The following is a 13,698-nucleotide window of genomic DNA, read 5'->3' on the forward strand; positions in this document are numbered from 1 at the left end:
AAAAGTCAACAACTCGCCCCAAGCAAGCAAGGGGGGTGCTAGGGGGATACACACACACACACACACACACCACACACACACACACACACACACACACACACTCATTTGGTGGAACCATTCTCACTTGTGTGAAAGTTGAGAAACTCCACCTCCTTCTCCAAGATTGTGAGAAGTGAGAGCATACACCAACACTCTATGGAATGTAAATCCAACCAAGAGCCGTGCTTCAATGCTTAAGCTTTCCATATTCTCCATCTTTATTACTATGCTATTATGTATGCTAACAAGAAGAGTGGTCATAAGTGAGGAACTATTTTTTTCTCCTATGGAATGTTTCTTCTTCCTCTTCCCTATCCTCTTCCCTATTATGTATGCTAACAAGAAGAGTAGTGATAAGTGAGGAACTATTTTTTTCTCCTATGGAATGTTTCTTCTTCCTCTTCCCTATCCTCATCCCTGCTAGCTCTCTCCACCTTCGAAGGTGTTTGAGGCCTTGGGACTGAGGCTTGGGATAGTTAATTCTTTCTATAAATTTTATGTTATGCTTGTGATGCATGAATATTTCCTCTTCATTGCATCACCTAGGTCACAAGGAACATAAAGATTGTATTGTACTAGGTCTCTCTTGATGGGAGAAACTATACTACAAATGCCTATTGGAGGGGGGACTGGCTCCGTATGAATCCGGTCCTCAACTATTGTCATGTTCTCTAAAGTCTCTCTCTCTTGCAAAAGTATTGTTCATGCCGAGTTAACTAAGTACCATGTTTATGTTGCTACTATCAATTAAGTTCACCCGCTATGCTCACAAAGTAATCTCTCAAAAAGTGCTTCACTTAATTTCCTAATTCCGCTACTTTCATTACATTGGGATCAGAGCATTTGGTTTCTCCTTTCTTGCTTAAGAAGAGAGGTCCTTAAGTAGCCTATTAATGGTTGTTTTTGTTAATTATAGTAGGGTAAGTGGGACTGGGATCTATTTTCGGTTTTGTTGAGCCCACTATGTGGGCTATGGTGCACACCTCGGGAGCTTTGGTCTTAATAATGGAGTCTTTTTAGACTTGCATACGGCTTTACCATTATTGAGCCATAAGAAGTCGGAAAGGAGCTATCCCTCAGCAACTTCGCTATGTTAGACTCACTCCACTACGCTCTATAATTAACCAATTTGAGCCGTGGGTGTAGATACTTAAGTGCCTATTTTCAAAGGCTAAGAGGAGTAGCAATGAAGGTTTTGAATTTCCAAAGCATACACTAAGTAAACACATAAGTTTAATTAACATGGCTGACAATAACCAAGAGAGTAGAATGAACATTGATAACTTTGATTTTGCACATGAAGGGACCAATAATGATGCCCCCATGTTTGTTAATTACCTTGTCACTAGGTTGCAACAAGCTATGGGCAACCCCACTTTGCAAGCCGAAGTTACTCAAAAACTACGTGCTTATGGGATTTCCTTTCGTCTCCAGGAGGAGAGAGAGCTTAGGAGGCATCTTGATGAGACCCCCAAAAGAAGACTCTCTCCCATACGAGAGGAAGAATCCAAAGATCAAGAAAGAAATGAATCCCTAAATTCCTCCGAAGATGTGGCTCCATGAAGAAGGTAGGCTAAACGATTGCCAACTCCTCCCAATAGGAAACGGTTAACTCATAGTCCTTCTCCTCGTCACTCCAAAAGGGAAGAGACAAAACCAAGGAAGAAAAGGGCAAGAAAGAGGTCACCCTCTTATCCCTTTTCTCCACCTTCCTCCTCTACCGATGAAAGCTATGGATACTCTCCTAGAGAATATAAGAGGGGAGGACATCACAAATCTTACCCTGCATGGCGAAGGTCACAAAAGCTCAAGAAGTTCAAAGAGGGAGGAAAGAGTATCTCTTTTCTCACATATGATGGCACCTTTGGTGGTATCGACAAAGTAGTGGCCTTCATCCAACAATTTGATGCAGCCTTTGGAGACGAGAACTTCACGAATTCCTTCAAGATACGCCATGTAGCTATGCACTTCCAAAAATCGGTTCGTCAATGGTGGGCCAGCCTTCGTGGCAATGGCGAAGCCCCAAAGACATGGAAAACTCTACGAGTTTACATCATGAAGAAGCAATTCCTTGCAAGCGATGCAAAGGAAAAAGTGCTCACTAAATGGAGGAGTTTGAGACTTCTCTCTCATGAGTCTATACACAAATATGTGGACATGTTTTGGGATTTACATCTCAAGGCTATTTTCTTTCAAAAGATAGAGTTTGCTGAGAAAAAGCAACAATTCTATGCAGGATTACCTGAAGAGATGGCTGAGTATGTCAACTCTCAATGGCCTGGTTATATCAGCGAAGTAATCCACCATACCATGGTTCCTTCACACATAATTTCCAACAAGGGGTTAGACGGAATGTCAAGCCCATGGAAAATAAAGACAAAAGTGATGCAAAGGGAAAAATTAATGCCCAAAATTTTTCCCAAGGCCATTCCAACAACAACAACAACAATCGGTCCAAGGAGAAAGGAGTTTACAAAGGTAAAAATAAAGTCTCTCCTGAAGAGCTTGAAACTTTTCACAAGGATCACAAATGTTTTAAGTGTGGGGAGCAAGGACATGGTTATCGTTCTTGCCTCAAAAGAAATGCTCTCAATAAGACTCCTAGAGCTTCCACTATCGAAGCTCCAAAAGAGGATGCTCATTGTAAAGGATCACCTCTCTCCTATGTTTGGGGAAAGGTAAGGGAGCATGATACTTTCATCTTGTTTGACCCTAGTTCTACTCACAATTTCATATCAATGGAGTTGGTTACAAGTTGGGCATTCAAGCTTTTGAGATGGGAGATGTTGTAGCTGTTGATGCCACTTTCAAGGGACAACAAGCCTCTGGTACTCCCTTGATTGGGAAGTTGAGGCTTCATGTCCAAATCTATGTCAACAAAGAAGACTTCTTCATCTCTCCTCTCCAAAATGACGATGCTATCCTAGGGGTACCATGGTTCAACCGCATGGCTGCCAACATGAAGTTCCCTGAAAGGAGAATCTACTTCACCTATAGGGGAAAGAATATGCATATAGATGCTAATGAGTCTGGTCGTACTATACCACTTGTAAATCCTCTCGCCCTTGATAAATCAATGAAAAGCTCAGTTTCTGCGTACATGATTTTTGTCAAAGAGTCCCTAAAAGGTCCTAATGTTTCATCAAAGGTGAATGGTAGGAATCAAGAAGAGTTAGACTTGTCTAAATTTCTAAAAGTATTCCATGATGTGTTCATCGATGATATCCCTATGGACTTACCTCCAAAACGAGGGGATGATGACCATCGAATTGAGCTTCTATCAGGAATCTCACCACCTAATAAACCTCCCTATCGAGTTTCACAAGCTCAACAAGAGGAGATAATGAGGCAAGTACAAGAATTGGTAGACAAAGGGATGGTGAGGCCTACCTCCTCTCCCTTTTCTTCTCCAGTCCTTTTAGTGCAAAAGAAAGATGGTACATACCGCATGTGTGTGGACTATCACGCACTAAACCATATCAATCTCAACAAAAAAAAAATTGTACCTTGGGTAGAAGATCTGTTTGATAAGCTACAAGGCTCTACCTACTTCATTAGGATTGGCCTTAAAAGTGGCTACCATCAAATAAGGATAGTGAATGAAGACATTCTAAAGACCGCATTTTGTACAATGTTTGGCCTTTATGAATATCTTGTCATGCCTTTTGGCTTGACTAATGCAATCGATTGATGGAGAAATTTTTAAGACCCTACCGCAAATTCACTGGAGTGTTCTTTGATGAAATCATCATCTACTCCAGTTCCTTGGAGGAACACAAGCAACATCTGCGAGTGATTTTTTAAGCATTAAGGGAGAATAAGTTTTTCTCAATCAAAAGAAGAGTGAATTTTTCCTTCAAGAGATTCAATACTTAGGTCATATTATCTCTCGAGATGGTATCCGTATGGATCCATTAAAGTTGTAGGTAATAAAAGCATGAGGCTAATCCAAGAAATCTACATGTGCTAAGAAGCTTTATTGGTGTGTGTGCATACTATAGACGCTTCATAGCAAAATTCTCTCAAATAGCAGGACCATTACATGACTTAACAAAGAAAAAGGCTAAGTATTCATGGACTGCTAAGGAGCAAAGTGCTTTTGACAAGCTCAAAGAGAAGCTTACCTCCCAACCAGTCCTTATGCTTCCAAACCTCTCAAAGCCATTTGAGGTCCAATGTGATGCTTGTGGTGATTGCCTTGGAGCAGTCTTGCTTCAAGAAGTCATTCCATAGCATATGAGAGCGAAAGGCTCAACACGGGATGAACGGGTCTTAGGCATTTATGAGAAAGAGTTTTTAGTTGTTCTACATGCCCTAAACACATGGAAGCCCTATCTATTGGGGACTCCATTCATTTTATAAACAGACCATCAAAGTCTCAAGTACTTCATGACGCAAACAAAGCTTTCCGACAAACAAATGAGGTGGGAAAATTTTCTTTCGCAATTTAATTTCCACACTGCTCACATTGTTGGTAAGCACAATCAAGTGGCTTATGCACTTTTATGACTACCAAAAGTTAATGCTGTGTCAATAGCAACTCACAATGATCTATCTTCTATGATAAATGAGTATGCTATTGACCTTGACTTTAAAGACATAATGTCAGCCCTTGCTTTGGGGAAGAAAGAGGAACTATTCACCTTGCAAGATGGTTATCTTCTCTATGGCAATAGGCTATGTGTTACCCACTCTCTTTGTGAGAAAGTCATGTATGAATCCCATGCTCCTCCCAATGCGGGACATAGAGGCATTCAACCTACTCTTCGAGGAGTAGAGACGTACTTTTATTGGCCTACGATGAAAGTGGACATACAAGTCTATGTTTAAAATGTGTGGTATACCAAAAGACCAAGTATGATAGAGGGAAGCAACCTGGATTACTCCAGCCATTGCCAATTCCTAATTCACCATGGGAGAGTTTATCCATGGATTTTATCTTTGGATTACCCAAGTCTATCCATGGAAATAGAGGAATATGGACAATAGTCGACGAGTTTAGCAAGCAAGGACATGTTATCCCTGTCAAGAAGACTATTAAGCCACACCAAATGGAAACTCTCTTCATATCCCAGATTTTCAAACACCATGGATTTCCAACATCCATCGTGTCAGATAGAGATCCTAGAATGACCAGTAATTTTTGGAAAAGTCTCTTTGAAAATCTGGGTACAAGATTGAATTTCTCTTTGGCCTATCATCCACAAACGGATGGCCAAAGTGAGATAACCAATCTTACGATTCTTGATCTACTAAAGACCTATGTTACAAAAGTAGATCAACGCTCACAATGGAAAAACTACTTACCTCTTGTAGAGTATGCGTATAATAATACTATCCATACTTCTACGGGAAAAGCGCCTTTTGAAATCATAGAGGGAAGACCTAAAAGTCCCTTGCTACTTAAAGTACATGGAAAGATCTCCGTTGCCGATGAGTATGGCCGTGATCTGCAAGCATCTTTTCAAAAGATTAAAGAGGCTATATCCATCTCCCAGCTAAGGAAAAAAGCTGTTGCTGACAAGCACAAAAGGGCCTTAACGTTCAAATAAACTGATTGGGTCTTACTTAAGTTTCCTAAGGCTCGATTGAGGCAAACGACGGGCAAAAATCCTACGGGCCATCAAAAGTATTATGCTAAACTAGCAAAAAGATACTATGATCCTTTTCAAATTTTGAAGCTAATCAATGAGGTGGCTTATCAACTCAAGTTGCCTAACCATTGGCTCATACACAATTCTTTTCATGTGAGCCTACTTAAGCCCTACAAAGGAGAGACTCCAAATGAATCAATTATTGAAGACCCTCCCAAAATTGAAGACCAAGAAGAGGTGCTACAACCCGAAGCTATCCTTCGGCATGAAGATAAGGTACTACGACATGGTAAGATTATTTGACGATATCTTATTAAGTATCCTTTTGAAGATGCTAGATGGATGCAAGGAATCCAACTTAAGGATAGTATGAACCTTGTCAACGCTTACAATGCTACATTAGAGTAAGCAAATGTACATGTTATGATCAATGTTTTTGTTTTATAAGATTAACTCTCTCTTTATTGTGCACAAATTTAATTAGTATGCATACTAAGAATCATTTTTGGGATGACGACGTCTCTCAAACACCATGTAGAATTTGTCACTCTACTTGGGAGGATGAAATGGACGAAAGAGCATACATGCTTGCAACAGCTATGTCTCCCAAGCACCAAATGAATTATTCATATCCATCTTGGAATGACTTTGTAGGATAAAAAGGGATCATGTACCCGCTAAGACAAATTGACTAACGACTATGGCTTTATCTCTTTTACCTCATAGTTGAGGACGACTATGATTTCAAGAGAGAGGTAATGTCAGTAAATCTAAAATCTAACCAATGCAAATGATTTTCTCGTATTAAATTGATCATTTGATGTGGGAAAATAAACGGGAACAAGGGTTAGAATATAGACATGTGCTTACGGATCTATCTCAACACGGGGCCAATGGTAAAGGGACCCAAATGAGAGATAGTCTGTCAAAGAGCAAGGCTAACTAATGGAGGTTAAAAGACCTTAGGGTTAGATTCATTAAAGAACTCCAATAGTTAGTGTTAAAAGTCCTTTGACCTTAGGCAAGCCAGGGATTAGCTTGAGGTGGCAACCCGACCTAAACTTGCCTTGGACCTTAGGCAAGCTAGGGTTGAGCTTGAGGTGGGAACTCCACCTAAGGTGCTTGTCATGCTTGATGACTAAGGTACTTGAGGTACTTGTCATATTTAATGAGGACGGTTCTTGAGAATCTTCCTATGCATGAAAGTCCCAAAGTTAGGGGAATCTTTGACCTAACCTTCCGCTCACCCAAAGGGCACATGGGACACATGCCAGACTCTTCCTAAGCTTAACCACATGGTATGCTTGAATGCTATTGGTTGGGCTAAAGAGGGGTCCAATGAGCTTCTAGTTCCATCCAGCAAATATCTAGATATTTTCAAGCTCTCTCTCTCTCTCTCTCTCTCTCTCTCTCTCTCTCTCTCTAAGGGGTAAGGAGGACACTTGTCAAAAGACTACCCATGTACTTGACTGCATGCTGCATTTGACTGGCTAAGGGGAGAGGGGTCCAATGAGATTGAAGCATGTGGAAAAGTCACAACTCACCCCAAGCAAACAAGGGGGTGATAGGGGGATATACACCACACACACACACACTCATTTGGTGGAACCATTCTCACTTGGTGAAAGTTGAGGAAATCCACCTCTTTTTCCAAGGTTGTGAGAAGTGAGAGCCTACACCAACACTCTTGGCTATGGAATGAAAATCCAACCAAGAGCCATGCTTCAATGCTTAAGCTTGCCATCTTCTCCATCTTCATTAGTATGCTATTATGTATGCTAGCAAGAAGAGTAATGATAAGTGAGGAACTATTTCTTTCTCCTATGGAATGTTTCTTCTTCCTCTTCCCTATCCTCATTCCCATCTAGCTCTCTCCACCTTCGAAGGTGTTTGAGGCCTTGGGACTGAGGCTTGGGATAGTTAATGCTTTCTACAAATTTTATGTTATGCTTGTGATGCATGAAGCTTTCCATCTTCATTGCATCACCTAGGTCACAAGGAACGCAAAGATTGTATTGTACCAAGTCTCTCTTGATGGGAGAAACTATAATGCAAATGCCTATTGGAGGGGGGACCGGCTCTGTATGAATCCGGTCTTCAACTATTGTCATGTTCTCTAAAGTCTCTCTTTCTTGAAAAAGTATTGTTCATGCCAATTTAACTAAGTACCATGTTTATGTTGCTACCATCAATTAGATTCACACGCTATGCTCACAAAGTAATCTCTCAAAAAGTGCTTCACCTAGTTTCCTAATTCCGCTACTTTCAAAGTTCATAGGCCATTTCTATTACATACCAGCTCAGCATATCGCATATTAGAGCACTCTCATCAATAATCCTTTCAAAGATCTTGCAACAAAGATGGAGATCGAGGCAAGGGAAAAACAAATTAGGCGACTCACAGGACGTTGGAAAAGAGACTGGTCAACTACTAAAGGCGACAGTCAAATGCAGATTGCACGAGGATGTGCAATGAATAGGAAGGGGGTAATGTTTGGTGGATACAGCGGAATGTCACTTAAAAGCTGAATATACACCAAACTTTGATGTATTCAATCATTTTTTCAAAAGAAGCTGTGTAATTTTGTTGTTGATAATTCTCAAGTTGTAATATAGTTTATCATTCCCTCTAAGCCTCTCCGAGCCTACAAACCTTGTAAGTGGCCAAATGGCCGTGGGAAAGGGTCCCAAGTTTTTAAATCAAAACCCTTAGTTTTGGAGGACACATTATCATTATCTTTGGGATTTATTGGACGTCGATTGAGAGCTGCAATACTGCTGCAAGTTGTAATCAATCTTTCTCCTTGTTTGGTAATCAGAATTCGATTTCAAATAGCACATTGTGTTCCTTGTCTCTTGCTCTTTAATTTAAGTGTTATCATTCTCAATTCTATTGTAGTTTGTGACATCTTCTCTATAAGCTAAATGCATTGATTTGAGGTCTTAATTGGTTACTTTTTGATGTTTTGACCTTGGAAGAGTGTTTCTAAGCTTGAAGGGAACATTTCTGTGTAGTTCTGTTTCAGTTTTCTATACATTTTTTTTGGGATGGATGGTGATTTATGTACCTTCCCATATGACTGCAGAACGTGGTAGGAATATTCCTTAGGCATTGTAACACCTCTCCTTAAGTTTCGTTGCAGCCCGAATTCGTTAGAATGTTGAAAAGGCGTGATGACCTAGAGCAGTGAGATTGGACATATACTAATTTTTTGACTAGGAAGTGGTTGATTTGCTATTGTAGACGTATGAACAGTCCTTTAGGTTCACTTTTGTGAGATTGAAAAACTCATTGAGTCTCTGTGCCCCATCCCAAGTCACTTCCTTGCATATTGACATTATGTTAGTATCAAAAAGCTATGCTATAGACATCGCTTGCGGCGACCCACTAACACCTGTCTCTCTCTCTCTCTCTCTCTCTCTCTCTAGTGTATTACTCTCTAATGCTTTGTTTTTTTATTTAAGATGCCTTGCAATTACATTAGAGAAAGTAAAAGATAGGACAAGACTGATGTGATCAATGATGGTTATGCTATACAAACTCACACGCATGAGAAAGGGGTAATGGGGAACCTCACACGAGGAGAAAGTAACTCTTTTTGAGTCATCCCCCTACCCTCAAATAGCTACACCTTACTGAGGTGTTGTTAGAAGAGACAAGGTACATTCTCTTTCAACTGGAAAATTGAACCCAACTTCCAAGTCCCAAAGCTAGCGTTGACCCCGGAGTAACTAATGTGACTGTTTGCAGGAAGGGTCTGGGTTCGGTCAAGCCCATAGGGAATTTGGTGAAACGGCATGCATGTGGTCCATAAGCACCTTTCAGCTGGTAAAGGAAGCGGATGAGGTGGAAGCAAGGCTCATCCAAATAATGGAAATCGTGTACAATTGGCATGTGATCCTTTTGTTGGATGAGGCGGATGCATACTTGCAAAGGAGGGACCTATAAAATGGATTCTTTCTCTAGGTGTTCAAGTATCACTCGAAGTCATGTTCTTCACTACCAATTGGGTGACAATCATCGATGACTCCATCTTATCACGCATCACGTTGGCCATTTTTCTACTCAACATTGGAGGATTCCTAGTGCGGCAACATCTAGCGAAAATTACTTCTTCGTGCTAGCATCTATAATGTCACCTATGATGCCCTCCTCCACCATCATTTCAATGTCCACCAAATTTGAAACATTGTTCACCTTGCTCAGCTTCTGGCACAACTTGATGTAGGCAAACTCTAGATATCTCCCATGTTATCAAGTCTATCAATGCCTCTGTTCCTAGAATCAACGAACTGCCAGCTCTTTCCTAGCTGCCTCTAACACTCTTTTCATCAATGTTTTTCTTTGATAATGCTTTCCAAGATGTTTTATATTCACTCGCTCCATATTCCCTTACTCTAAGTACAATTTCCCATCTTGTATATTCCAAGAATGCGAGCTTCACGTTCCTAAATTTTGCTTCCACAGAGAACCTTCTCATCCTCGGCAACACGACCATCAATGAAGATGGTAGCTCTCTTTTCATGACATAAAAAAGAAGCAAAGAAACATGTCCTTATTTGTTTAAGATTTCTCTACAGGATGCCCATCGTCAGGATGCCCATCGTCATGCAAAACCTCTCCCAAGGGCTAGCTGCATTATTTTCTACCTCATTTACCTTCTCCATATCCACAAACAAGACAAGCATCATTTGGGACGGTTTCATATTCATAATAGCACTCAATAACCTGCTTTCAATTACCCGATCTACCACTCCATCTACCATGGCAGCCTCTTCGATGTCGACTTCTACAAAGGCTCCAATGCTTCCATGTTGCTATTGAGTATGACACCTTCCCGAACCTTGAGTACAATAATCCGGATGATCACCATGACGGCTTGGACATCAATTTTCTCACCCACTAGATATCAAAGCTTTCCCTCATAGTTGGTTTTGAAAAGCACCAATTTCAGCCGCCGTCTCATCACCTAGATTGATTATGATGTAGTGTCACATCAGATAGATGTGCACCTTTCGATAGCCCCCACATTGAAGGCATTTGCCACAAAGATTTTGAGTTACTCAAAGATGAGCTTATGGGAGAGTGTGAAAGGCACTTTATATGTAGTCTTTACTATAGAAACTGGTATGTTCTAGGAAAAAAAACGCAATTCAAAACGTTTATAGCGACCTTTTACCGCGTTTTGTAGAGAGAGAGCCAAAATGGGTTGGCCAAAGAAGAGAGGGGGGGGGGGGGGGTGGTATTTTTTTGTATTTCAAACATTACCGCGGTTATTATCGCTCATATTACCACGAATAATGTCTCTCTACTTGCTGCACTTATTTTATTGAACCCCGCTTTAGCGCTTAAACATTCAAATTTTGGTGTTGCCCTCTGTTTTGCTTGTGAATAAAAATTAAAGAACACTACTAAAAAAGAATGGGTACTACTTTCTTGGACTTCACATATGCCCACAAGAGAGACCTCGATGGCATCCACCCATCATGTTTTGGATTGGCTCTCACAAATTGAAACAGCGGATATGATCCCGTTATAGCAAAACACAGTCAAGTCTGTTTTACAAGTGGAACCGCTCGTCTTCTACCTCGACCCTCCAAGCTTGGGGATGGCTTGCCTTGTGATGAAACAGAAAGCCCTTCGTTCAACAAAGCACTCTCGCACTACACACAACACAAAACGCTCCACTTGCACCCATAACGCTTCATAATAACAACACTTCTTCGAAAAAATACAAAGCGTTTGTTATTTTTCATAAATAATTCTTCCAAAAAATCATAAATATTTTATCATTAGTTAAATTAATCACACCCACTTGATTAACATAATTTAGCATGCTTCACAAAATTAGAGAGAGAAAGAGGGGGTGAGAGAGAGAGAGAGAGAGAGAGAGAGAGATAAATTTGCCCAACAAGAGAGAGATGGAGTGTCCTAATTGTGGGATATGCCCAATAGGGGCATGGCCAAGAAGATCTTTCGATGCGGCCGTTGTATATATTCTTGACATATCTAAAGCTTCCATGCTCGCCAGCCATGGCTCTCTCTCTCTCTCTAATGTATTACTCTCTAATGCTTTGTTTAAAAAAAAAAATTTAAATGCCTTACAATTACATTAGGACTTGGTTGCATGTGCTACCCGTCGTGCTCCTCACCAAGTTACGAAGTAGGTAAACTAGAGAGACAAAATACAATCATGACACTTCCTAAGCTGCATTTGGACCTCGTAATCTACAAGATATGAAATAATGGCCTCAAAAGAAGTGGGATTCTCAGTAAATCAGAGCAGCCCACTCGTTGAACTCCCTCCTTTTAAACGCGTTCTGCTCGAGAAGTTGACATACTCTTCGCAAAGAATCATTTGGCGCATGAAAACGCGATCAGGCTCTTAGAGAAAGCAAAAGGTAAAACAAGACTGATGTGATGAGTGATGGTTATGTTTTATAAACTGACACTCATGAGAAAGGGGGTGATAGGGACCCTCACACCTCACTGAGGTCACAGGTGTTGTTAGAACAACTAGATACATAATCAGTGTTAGAAAAAAACCACGGTCTAGTGTATTTTAACCGGCTGAAATTATAAAATCTCAGTTAGATTTTGAGCTTGCCTTTAAGAAAACCGAAAAATTTACACAAGTTTTTATGTGTAATTACTGGCGGAAGCTTCATATTTTGACCTAAAAACTGGGAGAATTTCAAGTTTCCCCTTATTTTGATCCCTTAGGAAAAATGTATTTTTCTAGCCTTGGATACATTCTCTTCCAATTAGAAAATTGGACCCAAGTCCAAAGGTAGTGCCGACTCCCGAGTAGCTAACATGATTGTTTGCTTTTAAAGGGTCCCCGGTCCGATCAAGCCCATAGGGCCATAGCCTTAGCACTATCTCACACGGACATGGGCAAGAGGGGATCAATGGCCCACGCTTAATTATAAAAGTGGAGGCATCGTGGGCTGTCGATCTGCAACACACCCCAAATTTACCAATTTACCCGACGGTCCATCATAGAAGAAACCCTTCTGACTTCGACTCCGACTCCGATCCCAATGACAATGACAATGACAAATTAAAAAATTAAAATTAGTTGACTCCCTCTCTTAGATTTTGGTTAAATATATACGACTCCTAGTCTACATTTATTGAGCTTCAAATTACACTCAGCCTATAAAAGTTGGGCGTCAATCGATTTTTGAGTTGTGCAGTGTAAATGACGCTTAACATTGTACGATACTATGTCACTACAATATAACAAGTGACACCTCTACACATGCATGCATTCATAATAAACATTTGAAAGACGAGAGAGCTCATATTCAAAATTGCATAGTATTTTGAAGTCTCTAACCTTGAGATAATAAAAATACACAAGTTACAACACATTATATATATATATATATATATATATATATATATATATATATATAATATATATATAACTCTCTCTCTCTCTCTTTTTGTGTATGTATATATATAGAAGTTACAACACATTTAATATATATATATATATATATGACACCCTACTCCTTATACTTGGGAGTCTAATGACAACTTGCCCCTAGTAAGAAAGTTTCACGGTGAAGCCTTTGTGGACCATTCTAGCCTTCATTTGATGCCCAAAATGCCAATGACGTCCACAATGGCCTCCAAATTTAAGGCCTTCTCCCATGCTTTCAACAAGCACGCACAACGAGGTGGTTAAGGTGGTAGGCTTGCAAAGGGGACGTCCTCAGTTTGAATCTGGGGGAGGGGTTTGTTGTACCTGAGTTTACCTATTTTCCCAAATTTAGACAAAGCGCATAGGACGGCTTAGATCGTACCTAGTCTGCGAAATGGGCGTGGACCATTGATCCCCTCCTGCCCATGATGTGAGATAGTGATGAGGGGGGCCCGCTGAAAAGGCACGTTAAGTCATCATAATTTCACAACCTTTGAAATGATTGAAATGATGGGTAGTGGTAAATATGAATGAATATAACATTCTGATTCCTAATTTCCCTTTCGAAAGTGGAAGTCCGATAGTGCTGTGCAGCTGTAGGTCAAAGCGTGAAAACTGACCTACAGCGTGAA

At 40.4% G+C, this 13,698-nt stretch overlaps 1 pseudogene; it reads left to right on the forward strand.

The window, feature by feature from the left end:
• LOC147417025 (L-type lectin-domain containing receptor kinase IV.1-like) overlaps nucleotides 1-10,802 on the forward strand; it is a 32,882-nt pseudogene extending 22,080 nt beyond the window's left edge.
• The last annotated feature ends 2,896 nt before the right edge of the window (nucleotides 10,803-13,698 follow it).

Source organism: Adiantum capillus-veneris, unplaced genomic scaffold, assembly GCF_014529385.1.
Source record: "Adiantum capillus-veneris isolate H3 unplaced genomic scaffold, ASM1452938v2 Hic_scaffold_33, whole genome shotgun sequence".
Lineage (NCBI taxonomy): Eukaryota > Viridiplantae > Streptophyta > Polypodiopsida > Polypodiales > Pteridaceae > Adiantum > Adiantum capillus-veneris.